Genomic DNA, 25236 nt, shown 5'->3' on the forward strand with positions numbered 1-25236 from the left:
TAGGCTAATTAATTTACAATATTATATTGGTTGGTTTTGCCATACATTGACATGAATCTGCCCTGGGTGTACATGTGTTCCCCATTGAACCCCCTCTCCCACCTCCCTCCTCCCCTTATCCTCCCTCTGGGTCATCCCCGTGCACCAGCCCTAAGCATCCTGTATCATGAGTCGAACCTGGACTGGTGATTCGTTTCACATATGATAATATACATGTTTCAATGCCATTCTCCCAAATCATTCCACCCTCACCCTCTCCCACAGAGTCCCAAAGACTATACTATACACCTGTGTCTCTTTTGCTGTCTCGTATACAGGGTTATCATTACAATCTTTCTAAATTCCATATATATGCGTTAGTATACTGTATTGGTGTTTTTCTTTCTGGGTTTCTTCATTCTGTATAATAGGGTCCAGTTTCATCCACCTCATTAGAACTGATTCAAATGTATTCTTTATAATGGCTGAGTAATACTCCATTGTGTATATATACCAAAGCTTTCTTACCCATTCGTCTGCAGATGGACATCTAGGTTGCTTCCATGTCCTCACTGTTATAAACAGTGCTGCAATGAACATTGGAGTACATGTGTCTCTTTCAATTCTGGTGTCCTTGGTGTGTATGCCTAGGAGTGTGATTGCTGGATCATATGGCAGTTCTATTTCCAGTTTTTAAAGGAATCTCCACACTGTTCTCCATAGTGGCTGTACTGGTTTGCATTCCACCAACAGTGTAAGAGGGTTCCCTTTTCTCCACACCCTCTCCAGCAGTTATTGCATGTAGACTTTTGGATAGTAGCCATTCTGACTGGTGTGAAATGGTATCTCATTGTGGTTTTGATTTGCATTTCTCCGATTATGAGTGATGTTGAGCATCTTTTCATGTGTTTGTTAGCCGTCTGTATGTCTTCTTTGGAGAAAGGTCTGTTGAGTTCTTTGGCCCATTTTTTGATTGGGTCATTTATTTTTCTGGAATTGAGCTGCAGGAGCTGCTTGTATATTTTGGAGATTAATTCTTTGTCAGTTGTTTCCTTTGCTATAATTTTCTCCCATTTGGAAGGCTGTCTTTTTACCTTGCTTATAGTTTCCTTTGCTGTGCAGAAGCTTTTAATTTTAATGAGGTCCCATTTATTTATCTTTGCTTTTATTTCCAATATTCTGGGAGGTGGGTCATGGAGGATCCTGCTGTGATTTATGTCCGAGAGTGTTTTGCCTATCTTCTACTCTGGGAGTTTTATAGTTTCTGCTCTTACATTTAGATCTTTAATCCATTTTGAGTTTATTTTTGTGTATGGTGTTAGGAAGTGTTCTAGTTTCATTCTTTTACAAGTGGCTGACCAGTTTTCACAGTACCACTTGTTAAAGAGACTGTCTTTTCTCCATTGTATATTCTTGCCTCCTTTGTCAAAGATAAGGTGTCCATAGGTGCGTGGATTTATCTCTGGGCTTTCTATTTTGTTCCATTGATCTATATTTTTGTCTTTATGCCAGTACCATACTGTCTTGATGACTGTGGCTTTGTAGTAGAGCCTGAAGTCCAGCAGGTTGATTCCCCCAGTTCCATTCTTCTTCCTCAAGATTGCTTTGGCTATTCGAGGTTTTTTGTATTTCCATACAAATTGTGAGATTATTTGTTCTAGCTCTGTGAAAAATATCGTTGGTAGCTTGATTGGGATTGCACTGAATGTATAAATTACTTTGGTAGTATACTCATTTTCACAATATTTATTCTTCCAATTCACGAACATGGACCATAGCAAAAATCAACAGAGCCAAAAGCTGGTTCTTTGAGACGGTAAATAAAATTGACAAACCACTAGCCAGACTCATCAAGAAACAAAGGGAGAAGAACCAAATCAATAAAATTAGAAATGAAAATGGAGAGATCACAACCGACAACACAGAAATACAAAGGATCATTAGAGAATACTATCAGCAATTATATGGCAATAAAGTGGACAACTTGGAAGAAATGGACCAATTCTTAGAAACGTACAACTTTCCAAAACTGAACCAGGAAGAAATAGAAAATCTTAACAGACTCATCACAAGCACGGAAATAGAACCTGTAATCAGAATTCTTCCAGCAAACAAAAGCCCAGGTCCAGATGGCTTCACAGCTGAATTCTACCAAAAATTTAGAGAAGCGCTAATAGCTATTCTTCTCAAACTCTTCCAGAAAATTGCTGAGGAAGGGAAACTTCCTAACTCATTCTATGAGGCCACCATCACCCTAATCCCAAAACCTGGTAAAGGTCCCACAAAAAAAGAAAACTACAGGCCAATATCACTGATGAACATAGATGCAAAAATTCTTAACAAAATTCTAGCAGTCAGAATCCAACAACACATTAAGAATATCATACATCATGGCCAAGTGGGCTTTATCTCAGGAATGCAAGCATTCTTCAATATCCGCAAATCAATCAATGTAATACACCACATTAACAAACTAAAAAATAGAAATCATATGATTATCTCAGTAGATGTAGAGAAAGCCTTCAACAAAATTCAACATCCATTTATGATAAAAACCCTCCTGAAGGTGGGAATAGAAGGAACATACCTCAACATAATAAAAGCTATATATGACAAACCCACGGCAAACATTATCCTCATTGGTGCAAAACTGAAAGCATTTCCCCTAAAGTCAAGAACAAGACAAGGATGCCCACTCTCACCACTCTTATTCAACATAGTTCTGGAAGTTTTGGCTACAGCAATCAGAGCAGAAAAATAAATAAAAGGAATCCAAATTGGAAAAGAAGAAATAAAACTTTCACTGTTCGCCGATGACATGATCCTCTACACAGAAAACCCTAAAGACTCTACCAGAAAACTACTAGAACTAATCAATGAATACAGTAAAGTTGCAGGATATAAAATCAATACACAGAAATTCCTTACATTCCTATGCACTAATAATGAGAAAATAGAAATTAAGGAAAGTATTCCATTCACTGTTGCAACGAAAAGAATAAAATACTTAGGAATATATCTACCTAAAGCAACAAAAGACCTGTACATAGAAAACTATAAAACACTGGTGATGGTATCTCTAATTTTCTTGAAGAGATCTCTAGTCTTTCGTATTCTGTTGTTTTCCTCTATTTCTTTGCATTGATCGCTGAGGAAGGCTTTCTTCTCTCTCCTTGCTATTCTTTGGAACTCTACATTCAGATGCTTATATCTTTCCTTTTCTCCTTTGCTTTTCACGTCTCTTCTTTTCACAGCTATTTGTAAGGCCTCACAGACAGCAGTTTTGCTTTTTTGCACTTCTTATCCATGGGGATGGTCTTGATCCCTGTCTCCTGTACAATGTCACGAACCTCCATCCACAGCTCATCAGGCACTCTATCTATCACATCTAGTCCCTTAAATCTACTTCTCACTTAAACGGTATAATCCTAAGGGATTTGACTTAGGTCATATCTGAATGGTCTAGTGGTTTTCCCTACTTTCTTCAATTTAAGTCTGAATTTGGCAATGGAATATTACTCAGTCATAAAAAGAATGAACTTCTGCCATTTTTAAGAACATGGATTGATTGGAAGGTATTATGCTAACTGAAATATGGGAGATAGAGGAAGACAAATGCTGTATAACACCATTTACATGGAGAATTAAAAAATAAAACAGACTAGGGAGATGAAGCAGACTCACAGATATAGAGAACAAGCTAGTAGTGGTTACCAGGGGAGATCAGCTGGGGGAGGGCAAGGGCAGGGACAGAAGATTAAGAGGTGCAAACTAATATGTATAAGATAGAAGAGCTAAAAGGACATATTGCAAAACGAAGGGAATATAGCCAATATTTATAATAGCTATAAGTGGAACACAAGATTTAAAAACTGTGACTCACTTTGTTTAGTACCTGAAACATAAAATATTGCACATCAACTATGAAAATGAAGTGAAAATGTCAGTTGCTCAGTCTTGTCAACTCTTTTTGACCCTAAGGACAGTAGCCCGCCAGGCTCCTCTATCGATGGAATTCTCCAAGTAAGAATTACCCACTGGAGTGGGTAACCATTCCCTTCTCCAGGGGATCTTCCTGACCAAGTGATCAAACCCACGCCTTCTACATTGCAGGCAGACTCTTTGCCATCTAAGTCACCAGGAAGCCCACAACAACTATACCTCACTTTTAAAACATATATTCTCTCAGGAACTTTCAACATATATAATACAGTATTATTAAATATGTAAAAAATAAATAAATAAATAAATAAATATGTGCTTACCTGGTGGCTCAGTGGTAAGGAATCTGCCTGTTGATGCAGGAGATGCGGGTTCAATTCCTGGATCGGGAGGATCCCCTGGAGGAGAACATGGCGACCAAATCCAGTATTCTTGCATGGAAAATTCCAAAGACAGAGGAGGCTGGCAAGCTACAATCCATGGGGCTGCAAAGAGTAGGAAACCACTTGGCGACTTCACAACAACAGTTATTACCTACAGTCACCATGCTGTACATGATATCCCTAGGACTTCTTGATTTGGTAAGTGAGTTGTGAATGTTTATGCCATTTGGTCACTTACAGCCATTTCATCCATCCTCCAAACCCCTCTTGTGGCAACCACCAATCTGCAACATGATGGACTTAGAGAGTATCTTACTGATTGAAGTGATTCAGACAGAGAAGGAGACATATTATATGACATATCTTATCTGCATAATTTAAAAAGAAATGATACAAATGAATTGAATTACAAAATAGAAAGACTTACAGTCTCAGAGAAGAAATTTATGGTTGCCACTGGGGAAGGATGTGGGACAAGGAGAGTTGGGGGATTTGGGATGGACATGTACACACTGCTATATTTAAAATGGATAAGAAACAAGGATGTACCGTATAACACAGGGAACTCTGCTTAGTGTTATGTGGCAGTATGGATGGAAGTTTGGAGGAGAGTGGATACGTCTATATGTATGGCTCAGTCCCCTCACTGGTCACCTGAAACTGTCACATTATTGTTAATTTGCTATACCCCAACACAAAATACAAAAGCTAAAATTGTAACATACCTGTGCCTCCAGTGCAAGGGTTGTGAGTTAAAACCCTGGTTGGGGAATTAAAATCCCATGTGCCACATAGCACATCAATCAACAAAATATCATCACAGAAAAAAGTGATGGGGATCCATGAAAGAAATAACTGATAAGCTAGATTTCATTCCCTTTAAACTTCTGCTCTATAAAATACACCAAGAGAACAAGACGATGAGCCATAGTCTGGGAGAAAATATTTGCAGAAGACATAACTGAGGAGGGTTCTAATCTAAACTATACAAAGAACTCTTACTATTAATAAGAAGAAAATTAATATGTAATGAAAAATGGACAAAAGATATGAATAGATACCTCTCCAAGGAAGATAGACAGATGGCAACAAGCATATGAAAAGATGCTCCACATCATATACCATTAGCGAACTGCAAATTAAAAAACAAGCAGATACCATGACATGCCTTTCAGAGGGCCAGCATTCAAAGGACTGAAAACACCAAATGCTGGTAAGGATGTGAATCAACAGGAACTCTCATTCCTGGGTGGTGGTGATGCAAAATGGTATAGCCACTTTGGAAGATAGTTTGCAAGTTTCTTAGTAAACTATACACATTCAACATTGCTGGTAGGAATGCAAATTGCTACAGCCAATTTACAGGGAAAACAGTGTTGCAGTTCTCAAAAAATAAACAATGACACATAATACTTTCCGGAATTCCACTACTATGCAAAGGAATTGAAATCAGGAACTCAAAGAGAGCTCTGCACTCCCATATTCATTGTAGCATTACTCACAAGAGCCAAGAGAGGGAAGCAGCCTAGGTGTCCAGGGACAGATTAATGGATAAAGAAGATGCAAAATATACATATAATGGAATATCATTCAGCCTTAAAAAGACGCTAACCTCTCCAGTTATGACAGCGTGGACAAACCTAGAGGACCTTCTGCTACAGTGAAATAAGCCAGACACAGAAGGACAAATACTGCATGTCATTTCTATGAGGAATCTAAAATGGTTGAGGTCAAAAAGCAGAGAGTAGAGTGGTGGTTGCCATGGTCTATGGGAGGGTGAGTGAGAAGGAACTGTAGACTTAAAAAACATTCACAACCTATGCATGAGACAGGGTGCTCAGGGCTGGTGCACTGGGATGGCCCAGAGGGATGGGATGGGGTTCAGGATGGGGAACACATGTACACCCGTGGCCGATTCATGTCAATGTATGGCAAAAGCCACTACAGTAAAGTAATTAGCCTCCAATGAAAATAAATAAATTAAAAGAACAAAAAAAAAAATCCACAACCTAAAAGTTGACAGGTATGTTCTATTTGGTACCAACCTTTAGGACTTCAACCCAGGAGGCAGCATCTGAATAACCCTGAGTGAACTGCTCCAGGGAAGGGAGGGGAGGAGCCACATTACACAGAAGCTTTGCAACAAAGGGCAGGGAGTCTGAATATCAAAAGATTGTGATAAAACCCAGATAACCCGGGGTAAGGAATTCAGTGCTTTTCCTTGTATGGGAAGATGCCAGAATCCGGGCTCAGTGAAATCATTCCTTCGATATGCACTTTCCATATCTGGGGCCCATATCCTGTATTTTTACATCCTGTGTTCCCTCAGGGTTCACCATCCCTGGGGGCTGCAACTGTTGATAACTGACAGTGTTTATTCACTGACACAGCAGGCAGTATTCCAATTCTCAGTATTAATCAAAAGTTACAAAGTTTAATTATACAAAATGAATAAATTCTAGGCATCTACTATATAATACAGAGCTTATAGTTAATATACCATATTGTACACTCTCTAAGAGGGCAAACCTTATGGGAAGTGTTCTTATCACAGATACAAAACATAAAGGGTGAGCAGGCATCTGTCAAAATGGCCATCATCAGAAAATCTATAAACAATAAATGCTGGAGAGGGTGTGGAGAGAAGGGAACTCTCTTGCATTGTTGGTGGGAATGTAAATTGTTATAGCCTCTATGTAGAAGAGTATAAAGTTTCCTTAAAAATTAGGAATAAAACTACCACATGACCCAACAATCCCACTCCTGGGCATAAACCCTTAGGAGACCATAATTGAATAAGACACATGTACTCCAATGTTCATTGCAGCACTATTTACAATAGATAGGCCACAGAAGCAACCTAGGCATCCACAGACGAATGGATAAAGCAGCTTTGGCACATATATACAATGAAATACTACTCAGCCATAAAAATCATGTTTGAGTGAGATCTAATGCAGTGGGTGACCCTAGGGCCTATTATACAGAGTGAAGTCAGTCAGAAAGAGAATTATAAATATTGTATACCGACACATACATATGGAATCTAGGAGATAGTACTGAGGAATGTATCGGCAGGGTAGGATGGAGATGCAGACAGAGAACAGACTTGTGGACACAGGGCTGTAGGAGAGGGTGGGACAAATTGAGAGTAATATTGAAATGTATACATTACCATATGGAAAACAGATAGCCAATAGGAATTTGCTGTGTGATGCTGGGAGCTCAAACTGGTGCTCTGTGAGAACCTAGAGGGGTGGGAAGGGGTGGGAGATGTTCAAGTGGGAGGGGACATATGTATACCTATGGCTGATTCATGGTGATGTATGGCAGAAACCTTGTAAAGCAACTATACTCCGATTAAAAATAAACTTAAACAAGGATGAGAGGGAAATTTTGGAGGTAATGGATATGTTTATGGCATAAACTGTGGTGATCATTTCACAGGAGTAGACTTATCTCCAAACTCATCAAAAAATTAAATATGTATAGGTTTTGGTATGTCAATCATGTCTCAATAAATTGTCTTTTTTTAAAACCAACTAAATACATGAGGAAGCAATGGAGACAGTGACAGACTTTCTTTTTGGGGGCTCCAAAATCACTGCAGATGGTGACTGCAGCCATGAAATTAAAAGACACTTGCTCCTTGGAAGAAAAGTTATGACCAACCTAGACAGCATATTAAAAAGAAGAGATATTACTGTGTCAACAAAGGTCTGCTAGTCAAGTCTATGGTTTTTCCAGTAGTCATGTATGCATGTGGGAGTTGGACTATAAAGAAAGCTGAGTGCCAAAGAACAGATGCTTTTGAACTGTCATGTCAGAGAAGACTCTTGAGAACCCCTTGGACTGCAAGGAGATCCAACCAGTCCATCCTCAAGGAATAGTCCTGAATATTCAATGGAAGGACTGATGTTGAAGCGGAAACTCCAATACTTTGGCCACGTGATGCAAAGAACTGACTCATTGGAAAAGAAGCTGATGCTGGGAAAGATTGAAGGTGGGAGGAGAAGGGGACGACAGAGGAAGAGATGGTTGGATGGCATCTCCGAGTCTGTGGACATGAGCTTGAGTAAACTCCAGGTGTTGGGGATGGACAGGAAGGCCTGGCATTCTACAGTCCATGGGGTTGCAAAGAGTCGGACCCGACTGAGCAACTGAACTGAACTGAAATGAAACATACTCTTGGGCTAGTGGTAAAGAATCCAACTACAATGCAGGAGACTCATGGGTTTGATCCCTGAGTTGGGAAGACTCCTTGGAAGAGGAAATGGTAACCCACTCCAGTATTTTGCCTGGGAAATCCCATGGACAGAGGAGCCTGGTGGGCTATAGTCCATGAAGTGGCAAAGAGTTGGACATAACTGAGTGACTAAACAGTAAATATACTCTTACCCTATGATCTAGTGGTCATGTGGTCATGCTCCTTGGTGTTTAGCCAGACGAGCTAGAAACTTACATCCACACAAAAACCTGCATGCAGTTGTTTATAGCAGCTTAACTCATATTTTTTTCCGAAACTTAAAAACCAACATCGGTGTCATTCGCCAGGTAATGGGATAAGTAACAGAATACTGTTCAGTGCTAAAAATGAATAAGTTTTCAAACCGTGAAAAGACACGGAGGAACCTTAGATGTGTATTACTAAAGAAAAATTAATCTCAAAAAGCTACACACTGCCTGATTCCAACTGCATGACTCCTGGAAAAAAGCGGAACTATACAAACAGTAAAAAGACCAATGGATGCCAGGGGTTGGGGAGCAGGGAGAGAGGGATGAACAGAGCACAGAGAGCTTCTACTGCTGTGAAACCGCTCTGTATGACCCTACAGGGGTGGGTGCTGTTGTTATTTAGTCACTCAGTCGTGCCCGACTCTTTGCGACCTCATGGACTGTACCCCGCCAGACTCTTCTGTTTACAGGATTTCTCAGGCAAGAATACTCGGTGAGTTGCCTTTGTCTTCTCCAGGGGGTCGTCCAATCCAGGGATTAAACCCATGTCTCCTGCATGGGCAGGTGGATTCTTTACCACTGACCCACCAGGGAAGCCCATAAGGCTGGACACGAGTCATCATCCATTTGTCTATACTCACTGAGGGTACAATACCAAGAATGAAGGTAACGCAAGTAAGCAAGTAAGTGTGCCAGGTCAGGACTTTGTTTGCTAAAGTAGCTTCCTAGATTGTAGCAAACAGCCCACTCTGCTGGGGGACACTGACAGTGGGGGAGGCTGTTCACGTGTCCAGGAAGAACACATATTTGAACTCTGTATTTTCTGCTCCATTTTGCTGTGAATATAAAACTGCTTTAAAAAAGTAAATTTTAAAAAACTTTTGGGCCTGGGGCAGTGGCTCAGTCCCACACTCTTCCCTGGGGATTGCAGTCTTGAGTGCAGGGGGCAGGCCCTCTTACTCCTATTCAAAAGTGCGAGTCCCCCAATCCTCAGTTAGCTTGATTTGGATGCGGGCAGGACCCGAGGCTCCCCTCTTTGTGGATCTGAGAACATTTCTTCAGAGAAAGTCTCTCACTTCCTGAGATCCAAAAGGATGTGAGGGGGGCATCGCTAGACCACACCTGCCATGCCATGACTGACAACTGCCTCAGGCAGGTTGAGAACGCATATGATGGTGATCCCACTGGGGGTGCTCACTCCATACCCCAAATCTGACTCAGGTGAAGGCCTAAGAGCTCCCCCTCTGCTGTCCTGAGACCTCCGCCTCAAATCAAGCTCATCACTTTTCTGTTACCGCCGAGAAGGATATGAGGCCATCTGACAAATATTTACAAGGATCTGCCATGGCAACAGGGAGGAATCCATGAGGTGTCTGCTGCTGTGGGCTTGGCAGGGCTGCCCTCCTTCCTCCTGGCACACCTTAGAAATATTTCTCTCTACTGACCTGAGCCGGCCAACCTCACATAAAGGTCTGCTGACCTGGGCACCCTCCTAGGCGGGAGTCACAAGTCCCTGAGAACCCTGAAAGTTAAGTGAGCGATTGCTCAGGCTGAGAACTTTGCCTGGGGCATGTTGCCCTACCCAGCCCACCTGTAAGGGCCTCTCTTCCTCCTGGCTCCTGTTTCTTTATTAAAAGTCTTCCTGGGCAAGGCCACAATCTTGCAACCTCTTGACCCGTTTCCATATTGAAAACACTTCAGAGACCGAGTTCCCGTCCCAGGAGTGATGTGAAAGAGGGAAGTTGTAAGCAACGCAGGATGGATGTGTTCAGAAAGGATAAAACACCTTCAGCTACCCCTTCTCTTTACTAGCCACACTTCACCTTTTATGGAACTTCTCTTTGAACAGTTTTAACTTCCAAATGCAAGGGGCTGTCCAGCATGATTTTCTGGGCCACTGATCATTTGGGTTCTCTGACTTTGGATATGTACATGATTATATTGTCACTAAATATTACCTTTCTCTGCTGTATTCAGACTTCTCAATTATTTTGATATACTTATTGCTGTGGTTACATATTTCCATCCAGTGTTTTGGGCACAGAGTTCTCCTTTTTATCACCTGACATACATGTTGGACCAATCGATAAGAAGTAAGGCAAATGAAGGAACACAACGTTGGCCTCAGGCTAGGAGGAATGGCAAAGTGTGGGCATCAGACTTATTTAGGCCAGGAGTCTCCTTCCAACCCTGTCATTTAAGAACTGTGTGAAACTGAAAACATTACCAAACTCTGCAAGCCTCAATTACTTCACCTGTGAAATGGGTTTCAGAAGTTCTGTCTTGGGGACTGAGAATAATGCCTGTAAAATGCCTGGCCCTATGCCTGTCCTGTCCTGAGGCTGTCAAGGATGACAATCCTTACTGTGATCAATTTTCCCCCGGTGATTAAACCCACTACACTGTGATTCAATTTTCAACCCAGGAGATGTCAAAGAATAAGCAGGGGTCTAGGGCAAGAACCCTCTATCAGAAAAATCCTGGTTAGCAAGGAAAACTAGTATACCAGTTAAGACTATGCCACTGAAGGTCACCATGAGGCAGACATCCTCAGTGGATGGAACACAAAGCTCCAAAATGTTTCCAGGGCACCAAACTTACCTATCTCTCGTGTGCCCTTTTTTATAAACCACTCCAACTTTCATTCATTTAACCACACACAAGGATCTATTCCTTCCCTATTGTTTGCCAAATCACAGTCACGATAACTTGAAGTATTAATATTATTTTTTTTTAGTGGTGTGGGCTCTGGCTCCACCACCAAAGGCAGAGTGCACCAGTCCATCAGCTTGAAGGCATCATCCCAACACAGGGGAGTGCCACTCTGATTTCTGGGAAACTCCATAGAGAGAAGTCAACATGAATAAAACATCTAATCTGCACAATGTTTACCTGTACTGGAAATTAAGAGCACAGGACACATTCCATGCCAGCTTCACATGATTTTACTCACAATCCCAAAGCACAGGCAGACTCAGAAAATACTGCAGGTTTGGGTGTCAACCCCCAAAGGAAAGTCCATATCACAATTGAGTTTTATGTTTTTCCAGTGCTCTCGTAGAATTTATGTTTACACTATACTATAGGCTATTAAGTGGGCAATAGCATTGTGCCTCAGAACTATATAGATATCTTAAATAAAATCACCTCTTTGCTAAAAGAGAAAAGATGCTAACCATTATCTGAGCTTTCGCAGAGGCCATCATTTTTGCTGTTGAGGGTGTGAACATTGCAAGAGTTATCAAAATGGGACACAGTCATGAAGTGAGCATATGGTGTTGGAAACATGGTGCCGAAAGACTTGCTGGAAGCAAGGCTGACTAACACAAACGTTCAATTTGTTAAAGAAAAAGAACAACGAAAAAGAAAGCAGTACCTGTGAAATTCAATAAAGAAAGGGCAACAGAGTGAAGTGTGCCTATAACTGTTAGGGGAGTTTCCCATCCCAGGCTTTGTCTTTAAACTATGGGGCCCACCATGTGAGAACCTGGTCCGTGGTCAGGATTACCACAGCCTCTTCCAGCCCACCATGCACTCAACTTATAATTACTTCCCATTGAAGGACAAAGGTCCGTCTAGTCAAGGCTATGATTTTTCCAGTGGTCAGGTATGGATGTGAGAGTTGGACTGTGAAGAAAGCTGAGCACTGAAGAATTGATGCTTTTGAATTGTGGTGTTGGAGAAGACTCTTGAGAGTCCCTTGGAGCAAGGAGATCCAACCAGTCCATTCTAAAGGAGATCAGTCCTGGGTGTTCATTGGAAGGACTGATGCTAAAGCTGAAACTGCAATACTTTGGCCACCGCATGCGAAGAGTTGACTCCTTGGAAAAGACCCTGATGCTGGGAGGGATTGGGGGGCAAGAGGAGAAGGGGATGACAGAGAATGAGATGGCTGGATGGCATCACCGACTCGATGGACGTGAGGTTGAGTGAACTCCGGGAGTTGGTGATGGACAGGGAGGCCTGGCGTGCTGTGATTCATGAGGTCACATAGAATCGGAAACGACTGAGAGACTAAACTGAATTGAACTGAAGGACTTATATTTTCCCAAGGCCCACCACTAACTTGCATCAGGGATTTCACATTTGACTGTTGTCATATCACCATTTTCTTTACATGACAGCTGCTTCTTGACTCTATAATTGTATGGTCCGTGGATAGATATTTTGCCCAGCTCTCCAAGTACTACTAGCATGGAGTATTCTATGAGCAGAGGCTCAATTAATGTTTAGGGAATAAAGGCGCCTGTGAGCATGAGGATGAATTTCTTGGAATTTAATTCTACATTTCTGAATTAACGAAGCATACGCTGTCATTTATAATTTTGTAAAACACACACTACAAAAGATGAGGAAACCAAATACTGTCCATCTTACTTTCCCTCTAGTTCTAGATCCCACATATTTCACTGCTTAATTTTTCCATATTTTGAAGGAAATAACATATTCTGATGCCATGGTATCTGGCACCAGCTTACTAAATAAAATGGAAGCTTTCCCACTTGTTTTACATAACAGAAAAACTCTTATCCTTAAGACCGACAAACAACAAGTGTGACTGATGTCATTCGAACACTTAGATTATAAGCTTTCATTAAGGAGCAACCTTTGAAAAGCAGCAAGAACATAAAAACACAGATTTATCTCTAAATTCCTCATACAGAACACAAACCCCAAGGAAGGATACACTGTGCACCCTCTGGGATGCCCAGTTCTCTCCTACTTATAGAACACTGAGTGCTATCTTCAGCCACAAAGTGCAGAAGTTGGCTCAGCTTCTTTAGGTGTGGGAAGAGTTGCTGGAGGAACACTGGGGCATCCACTGGCTTGGGCCCGCTCGTCCTCCCCTTTCAAAGCTGTGATACCCAGGATCTCCGATAGCTGAGAGAAGGGGTGGGGCTGGGGGGAAGAAGCCTGGCGGGCTGTTCTACAGTCCTCATTCAGAGTCCCCATCTTCGTCCCTATCAGAGTCTGCCCCTCCTCCCTTTACTGAACCGTGTCCACAAGCCTCCAAACAAAGCTTCACCTCGCAGAGTTCGGCAGGGGAGCAGCCCGGGGACTGAGCGCACGGGCGCCGCCTTGTGCTGCCATCTTCACTGCCCCATGCCTCGTGAGCATCGGCCTCTCCCGGAGACTGGAGTTAGGGGCTAGGTTTCCTTCATTACAGAATCAAGTAATCGCTCACCTCACAGAATGTCTTACATCAAGGTATACCGAAGAGGTCAGCCCAGAGAGTTGTAGGAACCGACCCCTGCCGACCATAGAGGCGAGACTTTGTGGGGTTCTCTCTGTTACAGGAGGGGCAGGGTCCCGTGAGTCCACACTCACGTCCTCACCTTGCCTTCAGGTCAGTCCTGGGAGTCCACTCTTAGCCCCACGAACGCACTGAACAGCAGTCCCAGCTCTCCGCCAGCGCCCGGAAGTTTTGCGGAGTCACTTCCGGCTGTGGCTGCCCTGCGCCTGATCTCTGAGGGATGACGGCAGGGGCAGGGCTCGGTGGGGACCCCGTCGTTCGGTGTTCAGCGGTCCCTGGGGCCTCCCTTAGGGTCCTCACCATGCCGGCTGTCAGAGCCCGGGACCCTTCGCCCTACGGACTTGAGTCCTCCTGCCCCCAAACCAAGCCCTCGCCTCCCCGAGTCCCTAGTGGGGGATCAGGGCGCTTCTCTGAGCATCTCTCCTCGACAGGGGAGCGCCACTCTGTGAGTCCTCCTCCTTGGAGGGAGCGACCCTCTCATTAGCACTCGTGGTCCTCAGCTTCCTGGTGGTGATGGCCAAGACGCCCCCCTCCTAAGAACTGGGGTTCCATCCTGATAGGAAAAGCCCTTCCCTCGCTGAGGCCAGACAGAAATGGGAGGCTTCTCATCCCTGTATCTCTGCCTGGAGCCTCTGGAATAGGGCAGGGGTCTGTAAAGCCTCCTCATTTGTGGGTCTAGTGATACTTCGTTCTTCACTCAGGGACCTCACCATGGTCCTGCCCAGTCCTGGGACCTGACCCTCCAACCCGAGATTCTCCCTCTACTGAACTGAGGCCACTCTTAGACTGAGACCGTGACCTCAGAGAGAGACTACAAGGCTTATAAGAGGGAGTGTCCTGTCTGGGCGTTCTGGGCCTGAGAGCAAGCTTGGGCAGGTCTCTGAATGACCTGTATTTTAGCGTGGTTGTCTCTCCAGTCCTCAATGATGGGGGCCCAAATTCTGTCCATCTCTTAGATTAAACGATTCCTGGAGAACAGCACATGCCTGTAAGATCTTGAGAAGTGTCCCTAATGCAAACCTTACAGTTTCATGACCCAGACTGGAGGTGAGGTGGGGAATTGCCAGAGAAGGCAGGGGACACGATGGGGTGTGCTGAGAGAAAAATGCTGAATCGTCCTTTTGGGGAGGTGGGAGGAGGATTCAGGATGGGGGGGCATATTTACACCTGTGGCTGATTCATGTCGATGTATGGCAAAACCACCAAAATATTGTAAAGTAATAAGCCTCCAATTAAAACAAACTAATATTTTTAAAAAAGGGATAGTCAGACTCTTATGTGAATTGTTTTAATTGACTGATAGGCATACCTTTAAAAATTGCACTTCACTTAATCATACTTCACAAATACTGTGTTTCGTTACTAAATGAAAGTTTACGATGACCCTGCATTGAACATGTCTACCTAACTATTTGCCCAAAACCGTACATTCACTTGGGGTCGCTGTGCCACATTTCGTTACTTCTTTAAATATTTTAAACTCTTTCCTTTTTTTATTTCTTATGGTGCTCTGATCAGTTCTCTTTGTTACATTGTAACTGTATAATTTAAAATTAAGGTATGTATAATTTTTAGACATTTTCCAGCAGGTGTACAATAGGGTTAACAACTTTTATAAGCACTGGGAATCCCTCAAATTCCTGTGATTTACTTTATGGCAATATTCACTTTATTGCAGTGATCTAGAACCCGAGTCTTTTGCAAGGAGATCCAACCAGTCCATTCTAAAGGAGATCAATCCTGGGTGTTCATTGGAAGGACTGATGCTAAAGCTGAAACTCCAATACTTTGGCCACCTCATGCGACGAGTTGACTCACTGGAAAAGAGACTGATGCTGGGAAGAATTGGGGGCAGGAGGAGACGGGGACGACAGAGAATGAGATGGCTGGATTGCATCACCGACTCTGTGGACATGAGTGTGAGTGAACTCCGGGAGTTGGTGATGGACAGGGAGGCCTGGCGTGCTGTGATTCATGGGGTCGCAGAGTCGGACACGACTGAGCGACTGAACTGAACTGAGAACCCCAGTCACCATATCTGAGATATGCGCACACTTCTAAAGGAAAGGAGCAGTCCAAGATGGTTTTGTGCTATTCTGATTGAGGTTATCTGACACTGCACAGAGAGAGGATCTTACTGTCCTTATCATCTGTTTCTCCTCCTTATTGCTGTCATTTACTGAGGTAGCCTTCAAGGCTTTGTGCCTAAAGAACTGCATTGGAATATATCCAGAGTCCTTACTTTTATCCCAAGAGACATTCTGCTTAGGGTCAAGAGGAGTCTAACAGCGTAGGATCTAGAGGAATTCAGAGAGGAATCTAATTCCAAGCCTATCAGTCACTAGTGTTCCCCAGCAAGGGCTCACTGCCTGGTGCACATAGAAGCCAATACTATGAAACAGGCTTTTGAGAGAAAAACTTTATTCCAAGGTGGAATGGCAAGATGACACGAGGCAGGGCTCTCAAATCTGTCTCCTCAATCCAGAGTTTGGGGTAAAATTAAACGGTTTACTTTCTGCCTGCCGGAGAAGGCAATGGCACCCTACTCCAGTACTCTTGCCTGGAAAAACCCATGGATGGAGGAGCCTGGCGGGCTGCAGTCCATGGGGTCACTAAGAGTCGGACATGACTGAGCGACTTCACTTTCACTTTGCACTTTCATGCATTGGAGAAGGAAATGGCAACCCACTCCAGTGTTCTTGCCTGGAGAATCCCAGGGACGGGAGAGCCTGGTGGATGCCATCTATGGGGTCACACAGAGTCGGACACGACTGAAGCGACTTAGCAGCAGCAGCAGCAGCAGGGAACTCTACACTTGGAAGGTAGTCTTGAATTAGTTCATGTAAGCTATTCATGCTGCTAGAAGCCAGAATTTCCGTATTGAAGGACTTCATACAGTTCTTCCATGGCAACATTCCTACTCTGAGTTCCACAGACTGAAGCCTCTTGGTTTGGGGGTCATCCTGGAGACAGGGGCTCTTTTTCGCACATGCCCGGTGCTGTCCCTAAAAATAACTCACGGTCTCATTAACCAACAACCTGTTTTAAGGAAGCAAAACAAGTTTTAATTGGTCAATATTTTATGTTTCAATCCCCCCCCCATCTCTCTTTGTACATTCTTCAATCTTGAGGGAAATCATCCTCAATTCTGTACAAAATGATAACCCCAGGTCTCAAATCTTTGTACCAACGAGACTAGAGTATTATCTAAGCTTTGACAAGGTTGGATTAATTGGTATTTAAGAAAGGTAATTATCAGAGATTTAATTTCCTTCACCCGTCTCTTTACAGGCTATTGCTTTAAATTTGGGGTTTTGGTGCCTGGATGGAATTTATTACTAATTGGTCAGCTGTCTTGGCTCTTCCTGGCCACTCATCAGCCCAAACTGAGCTCTGCAGTTGACTGACCGATTTTTTCCACTGTGGTGCTCAAAATAGTTTACATTTTGGCCAGCAGAGAGCCTAAACCAACTGCCTTTAACCAATGCTTGCTGCCTAGTCCCAGGCTTCATGGATTGCAGCCGACATCAACCAGCACTCTTATCAGCAACTTGAGGTCTCTGGATGAGGCAGAAATTTTGCCTTCCCCTGGAAAACCCTTGCATTCATGGGAGCTGTAGGAAAGCCTTCAGGGCTTGTCTATCTGTGGCTCAGAGCACTTTGTTCCTTTCTAGGAAACAAAAGTAAACTAGAGGCATCTCCCTTAATTTAGGACCAAATTCCATCTCCTAGTTTGGTTTCTGGGAAGCCGTGGCTGTATGAATTCTCTGGAGAAGCCACTAAAAGGAATAGACAGTCTCAGGTGACCAGCTTGGATCTGAGGGTTCACTTAAGGAACCCTGAAAAGTTTTCCATTATTTGTGGCTGTCAAACTGTAGCTTGAGAGGCATGCGTGCTACCCAGCTTCCAAAGAATCTGTTCCACCAGTTCCAAGACTGGAGCCCATTTGGTCAGAGGCTCCTAATATTTCTGCCCCGCCATGTGCTGAGGGCATGCTTGTCTGCTAAAAAGGTCCTATGGAATTTCAGGCTCTGTCTCACTCTCCACCTTGAAAAACATATGCCATGAGGAGGATGGTGGAAGATGCATTGCATCACATCGAAGAAAGTGAAAGAGGAAGCTGTTTTAAACTCAGTCAGAGCTTAGTTTCAGAGAGCAATTCAGGCACACACACATTTAACACCAATTTCCTCACCTCGTTTCTGAGCATGTTGTGGTTTAATCTTTCTTGTAGATGACCAAAACATTTTATCCCTCCAGCAGAGATCACAGACAAGCAAATCTAGATGTCTGAGCAAGCCTCTATGTAGCCCATGGCCTTAACATCACAACCAGTGGCTGTTTCTCCTGGTAAAATTTTATTTTAACATCACACACACACACACACACAAACATAAAAGCAATTCAAGCTAACTCTCTGCTATTCTGGTTGATACAGAAGAGGACTAGACTTTTTAGTGAGGAAACACCAGAATGTGTCCAATTGTATAAAATTCCTTTAACCCAGGCTCAAGGTACGTTCTTCTGGGGGTGGGGAAGAATTTTCCTGCTTTACACTCCCTCATTCTCCCTTTTTGCCCTCACCACAACAAGGTGATCAGGGCTGGTTTCAGTAAGAATACACTCATGTGAAATTCAGAGGATCATAAGTGACTACTACAGACAACTATATGCAAATAAAATGGACAAACTAGAAGAAATGGACAGATTCTTAGAGGTACAACCTTCCAAGCCTGAACAAGGAAGAAATAGAGAATGTGAACAGACCGATCATAAGTATTGAAATTGAAACAGTGATTTTAAAATTTCCAATAAAAAGTCCAGGACCAGATGCTTTCACAGGTGAATCCTATCAAATAGTTAGAGAAGAGTTAGTACCGACCCATGTCAAACTCTTCCAAAATATTGCAGAGGAAGGATTACTCCCAAGCTCATTCCATGAGGCCAGCATCACCCTGATAGAAAAACGAGAGAACTGCCAAAAAAAAAAAAAAGGAAACAAAGAAAGAAAATTACAGGCCAATATCACTGAGGAAGATAGATGCAAAAATCCTCAACAAAATACCAACAAACCAAAAAAGACAGTCTCTTCAATAAGTGGTGCCATGAAAACTGGACAGCTGCATGGAAAAGAATGAAATTAGAACATTCTCTATCACCATACACAAAAATAAACTCAAAATGGATCAAAGACTGAAATGTAAAGCCAGACACTATAAAACTCTCAGAGGAAAACCTAGGAAGAACAGTCTTTGACATAAATTGCAGCAGTATTTCTTTTTCTTTTAGCAATGATTTTTGATCTACCTCGTAATCAAAATAAAAAGAAAAAAAAATAGGGGCATCTAATTAAAATTAAAAGCTTCCACAAAGCAAAAGAAACCATAAACAAAAAGAAAGCTCATAGAATGAGAGAAAATATTTGCAAATAAACCAAACAACAATGGATTAATCTGCAAAATATATAAAAGGTTCATACACTCTGTCAAATAAACAATCCAGTCATTAACGGGCAGTGGATATAAACACCCCTTCAAATAAGAAATACAGATGACCAAACGGCACATGAAAAGATGCTCAACATCACTAATTATCAGAAAAATGAAAATCAAAACTACAATGAGGTATCACCTCACACCAGGCAGAATGGTCATCAGCCCCAAATCTACAAATAATAAATGATGGAGAGTGTGGAAAAAAGTGAACTCTCTTGCACTCTCAGTGGGAATGCACACTGACACAGCCACTATGGAGAACATTATGGAAGTTTCTTGAAAAACTAAAAATCGAGTTACCATATGATCCAGTAATCCCACTCCTGGCATGTATCTAGAAAAAACTATGATTCATAAATATACATGCACCCAATCTTCATTACAGCACTATTTACATTAGCTAAGACACGGAAGTAAGTTAAATATCCATCTACAGAGGAGTGAATAAAGCAGATGTGGTACATATATACAATGGAATATTATTCAGCCATAAAAAAGAATTAAATAATGCCATTTGCAGCAACATGGCTGGACCTAGGGAATGTCACACTAAGTAAAGTAAGACAGAGAAAGACATATCATATGATATCACTCATACGTGGAATCTAATTTTTTTTAAATGACATAAATGAACTTGTTTACAAAACAGAGACAGACTTCTGGATATCGAAAACAAGTTTGTGGTTACCGCTGGAAAAATGTTGGGGGAGGGATACTTTAGGAGCTTGAGAGAGACATACATAACTCTCGTGTCTGACTCCTCATGACTCCATAGATTTTAGCCCACCAGACTCCTCTGTCCATGGAATTTTCCAGGCCAAAATACTGGAGTGAATTGACATTTCCTGCTCTAGGGGATCTTTCCAATCCAGGGACTGCACACACTTCTCTTGTGTCTCCTCCATCGATAGGTTGATTCTTTTCCACTATGCTACCTGGGAAGCCCACATACACAACTACTATGTATAATGCTGCTGCTGCTAAGTCGCTTCAGAATAACCAAAAAGTACCTACTGTATAGCATAGGGAATTCTACTCAATATTCTGTAATAACCTGTATGAGAGAAGAATCTGAAAATGAATGAATATATGTGTAGGTGTAACTAAATCACTTTGTTATATGCCTGAAACTAACACATTATAAATCAACTGTATTACAATAAAATAAAACAGAAAAATAATTTTACCATAACATCCAGCAATCTGAATCCCAGGCATACATCCAGCTACTGCTGCTGCTAAGTCACTTCAGTCGTGTCCAACTCTGTGTGACCCCATAGACGGAAGCCCACCAGGCTCCTCCATCCCTGGGATTCTCCAGGCAAGAACACTGGAGTGGGTTGCCATATCCTTCTCCAATGTGTGAAAGTGAAAAGTCAAAGTGAAGTCGCTCAGTCGTGTCCGACCCTTAGCGACCCCACGGACTGCAGCCTACCAGGCTCCTCCATCCATGGGATTTTCCAGGCAAGAGTACTGGAGTGGCTTGCCATTGCCTTCTCCACATATATCCAGAGAAAACCATAATTCCAAAAAGGTACAAGCACCCCAATGTTCACTGCAGCCTTATTTACAATAGCCAAGATGTGGAAGCAACCTAAATGTCCACCAACAGAGGAGTAGATAAATATGTAGTCCATAAACACAAAGGAACATTACGCAGCCATAACAAAGAATGAAAGAATGCCATATTGCAGCAACATGGATGGACCTAGGGATTGTCATACTAAGTGAAGTAAGTCAGACGAAGACAATATACCCCTCATATGTGGAATCTAATTTATAAAAGTGATAAAATGTACTTATTTACAAAACAGAAAGAAATATGGATATTGAAAACAAAATTTTGGTTACGAAAGGGGAAAGCCACCCCAGTACTCTTGCCTGGAAAATCTCATGGATGGAGGAGCCTGGTAGGCTGCAGTCTGTGGGGTCGCTAAGGGTCGGACATGACTGAGCGACTTCACTTTCACTTTTCACTTTCACACATTGGAGAAGGAAATGGCAACCCACTCCCGTGTTCTTGCCTGGAGAATCCCAGGGACGGGGGAGCCTGGTGGGCTGCCATCTATGGGGTCGCACAGAGTCGGACACGACCAAAGCGACTTAGCAGCAGCAGCAGCAAAGGGGAAACACAGTGAGGTAACGATAAAACAGGAGCTTGGGGTAAACTTACACCACTATATATAAGGATGTTCTGCATAGCACAGGGAACTCTAATCAATTTTCTTTGATAACCTACATGAGAAAAGAAACTGAAAATGAATTAATATATGTACATTTATAACTGAATCACGTTGCTATACACCTGAAACTAAAACAACATTGTAAATCAACTTTACTCCAATAAAATTTAAAAAAATAGACTATATCTGAAGAAAACCATAATTTGAAAAGGAACAAGCACCCCCATGTTCATTGCAGCACTGTTTACAATAGCCAAGACATGGAAACCTCCTAAAGGTCCATCAACATATGAATAAGATGCTATACATAAATACAATGAAAGAATACTCAGCCGTAAAAAAGAATGAAATAATGCCATTTTCGGCAACATGGATGGACCTAGAGATTGTCATACTGAGTGAACTAAGTCAGACAAAGACCACAGTATATTGCTCATAGGTGCAATCTAATTTTTTTAAGGACACAAATATAATTATTTACAAAACAGAAATACACTCACACAATTTGAAAACAGACTTATGATCACCAAAGGGGAAACTTTGGTGGGAGGGTTACATTAGAAGCTTGAGATGAACATACACACACAACCAATATAGAAAACAGATAACTGAACAGGACCTCCTATATAGCATTGGCAACTCTACTCAATATTCTGTAATAACCTATCTGGGAAATGAATCTGGAAAAAACTGAATATATGTGTAACTGAATCACTTTACTGTACACCTGAAACCAACACAAGACTATAAATCAACAAATCTCCATTTTTTTTTAAATAGAATATCCACCTGTAACAACACCTCTGGGCCATCACCTTAGGCATGTGGGAAAAACTGCATCACCTCCATAAAGCAAGGTTTCCAGTCCAGGAGCAAGGTGTTTTATCTCCTGATTCAGAGGACCCTCATTAATATCAGGTTTAATAAAGTTTTGTCACAGTCAACCAAAAGCCAACTCCTATTACTCAATCCCAACCCATAAAACAGTCAGACACAGACAAACAGGCAAGTAAATCCAAGGGCCTGGGAACTTAACCCAGTATTCGGAGCTCTAACCCAATCCTTTGAGTACCTCAGCAGCTCTGACCTCTTGCACTGTCCTCTTGGGGTGGGTCTCTAACCCATGGTGGTAGCCTTAGGATTCTAACCCAATGGAATAAACTCCCCTGGGTGGGACTCTATCCCACAGTGTTGTTGTCATTCTTCAGTCGCCCTGTCATGTCCGACTCTTTGTGACCCTTTGGACTGCAGCACGCCAGGCTTCCCAGTCCTTCACTGTCTTCTGGGGTTTGCTCAAATTCAAGTCCATGGAATTGGTGATGCCATCCAACCATCTCATCCATTCTAACCCACAGTCCTGACAAGATTACTAGACTACGGGCACATTTTAACTACATTTAGTACATTTAGCTACAGGGACATTTTAATGAGTTTACTCACCCCAAAGACGTCTTATCCAAGAGCTGTTTCTTTTTTAAAAAGTGAAAGCGGCCTGAGGATCCCGGAGTGCCATAGCGAGGAAGCAAGAACCCGAGAGATGACTAGACAGACTCAGTCGAGGTGGCCACTCAGGGTGGGTGCTGAGAACCCACACTCTGCCAGGGGTTACAGTGCTTCAGGCAGAGGGTCACAAGTCCTAAATCTCAACTGGGCTGCCCAAACTCACTGAACATGGGCTCACCGACAGATGCGCACAGAAGCCAATACTTATGGCAAGAGCTTTTGAGAAAAGAGATTTACTGCAAGGCTGACCAGTGCAGGAGGCAAGCTTCCAAATCTCTCTTCAATCCAGCAGCCTGGGTGCAATCTAAGTGAAGTGAAAGTTTCTCAGTCATGTCCAACTCTTTGCGACCCCACGGGCTATACAGTCCATGGAATTCTCCAGGCCAGAATGCTGGAGTGGGTGGCCTTCCCCTTCCCCGGGGGATTTTCCAAACCCAGGGATTGAACCAGGTCTCCTGAATGGCAGGCAAATTGTTTACCAGCTGAGCCACAAGGGCAGCTACTGAAATCTAAGGGGTCAGGGGAATTTCTAACTTGGAAGCGAATTGGTTAGTCTTCAATTAGTCCATTTCAGCTACTCAGGTTACTGGAAGCCAGGTTTTCCTTACTGAAGGACTTCTCACTTTGTAAATGTCCCTCGGGGCAATATTTCTCTCCTCTGAGTTTTGCAGACGAAAGATCTTGGCTCCGAGTTCATCCTGAGGTCATGTGTTCCTTCTTGGACACATGCAGTTCTTTGTAAAATGACTCAAGGTGTGATTAATCAACAAATTATTTGAGGAGGCAAAAGCAGTTGCAGCTGGTCAGTTGTCTCACATGCTATTTCACTAGCCCCCTGAACACCAGCACACTACCCAAACTCCAAGATAAAGGAAATCACAGTGAAATAAAATGTTGCCCAGCAAGGACAATCATGTAACATTCACACCAGAGGATATAAAATAGAAGGTGCTTGAGGTAGAATCTTTCACAGTTGGAAGTAACTCAAAGTTTTTAGAATTTTTATCATTGAACAGTATCTTCCCTCCCAGCTACACTTTCATCTAAATAGCCAGTATTTCCACGTATTTCAGTTCAGTCGCTCAGTCGTGTCCGACACTTTGCGACCCCATGAATCACAGCATGCCAGGCCTCGCTATCCATCACCAACTCCCGGAGTTCACTCAAACTCATGTCCACAGAGTCGGTGATACCATCCAACCATCTCATCCTCTGTCGTCCCCTTCTCCTCCTGACCCCAATCCCTCCCAGCATCAGGGTCTTTTCCAATGAGTCAACTCTTCGCATGAGGTGGCCAAAGTATTGGAGTTTCAGCCTCAGCATCAGTCCTTCCAGTGAACACCCAGGACCGGTCTCCTTTAGGATGGACTGGTTGGATCTCCTTGCAGTCCAAGGGACTCTCAACAGTCTTCTCCAACACCATAGTTCAAAAGCACCAATTCTTCAGCGATCAGCTTTCTTCACAGCCTAATTCTCCCATCCATACATGACTACTGGGAAAAACATAGCCTTGACCAGATGGACCTTTGTTGGCAAAGTAATGTTTCTGCTTTCTAATATGCTATCTAGGTTGGTCATAACTTTCCTTCCAAGGAGTAAGCGTCTTTTAATTTCATGGCTGCAATCACCATCTGCAGTGATTTTGGAGCCCCACAAAATAAAGTCTGACACTGTTTCCTCTGTTTCCCCATCTATTTCCCATGAAGTGATGGGACCAGTCCAGAGTTCATCAGGCACTCTATCAGATCTAGTCCCTTAAATCTATTTCTCACTTCCACTCTATAATCATAAGGGATTTGATTTAGGTCATATCTGAATGGTCTAATGGTTTTCCCTACTTTCTTCACTTTAAGTCTGAATTTGGCAATAAGAAGTTCATGATCTGAGCCACAGTCAGCTCCTGGTCTTGTTTTTGCTAACTGTATAGAGCTTCTCCATCTTTGGCTGCAAAGAATATAATCAATCTGATTTCGGTGTTGACCATCTGGTGATGTCCATGTGTAGAATCTTCTCTTGTGTTGCTGGAAGAGGGTGTTTGCTAT

The 25236-nt window shown here is 42.7% G+C and overlaps 1 protein-coding gene across 2 annotated transcripts in view; it reads right to left on the reverse strand.

The window, feature by feature from the left end:
- LOC148773254 (melanoma-associated antigen B4-like) overlaps window positions 1–25236 on the reverse strand; it is a 46586-nt gene that overhangs the window by 12552 nt on the left and 8798 nt on the right. For both annotated transcript variants that reach the window (XM_088833588.1, XM_088833587.1), the window contains one exon: window positions 4245–4406. The gene's annotated coding sequence lies outside the window, so the exon portion shown is untranslated. The remainder of the gene's footprint in view (window positions 1–4244; window positions 4407–25236) is intronic.

The sequence above is a fragment of the Moschus berezovskii genome, chromosome X (genome assembly GCF_049115385.1).
Source record: "Moschus berezovskii isolate FMDL1 chromosome X, NW_MosBer_1.0, whole genome shotgun sequence".
NCBI classification, from domain to species: Eukaryota; Metazoa; Chordata; class Mammalia; order Artiodactyla; family Moschidae; genus Moschus; species Moschus berezovskii.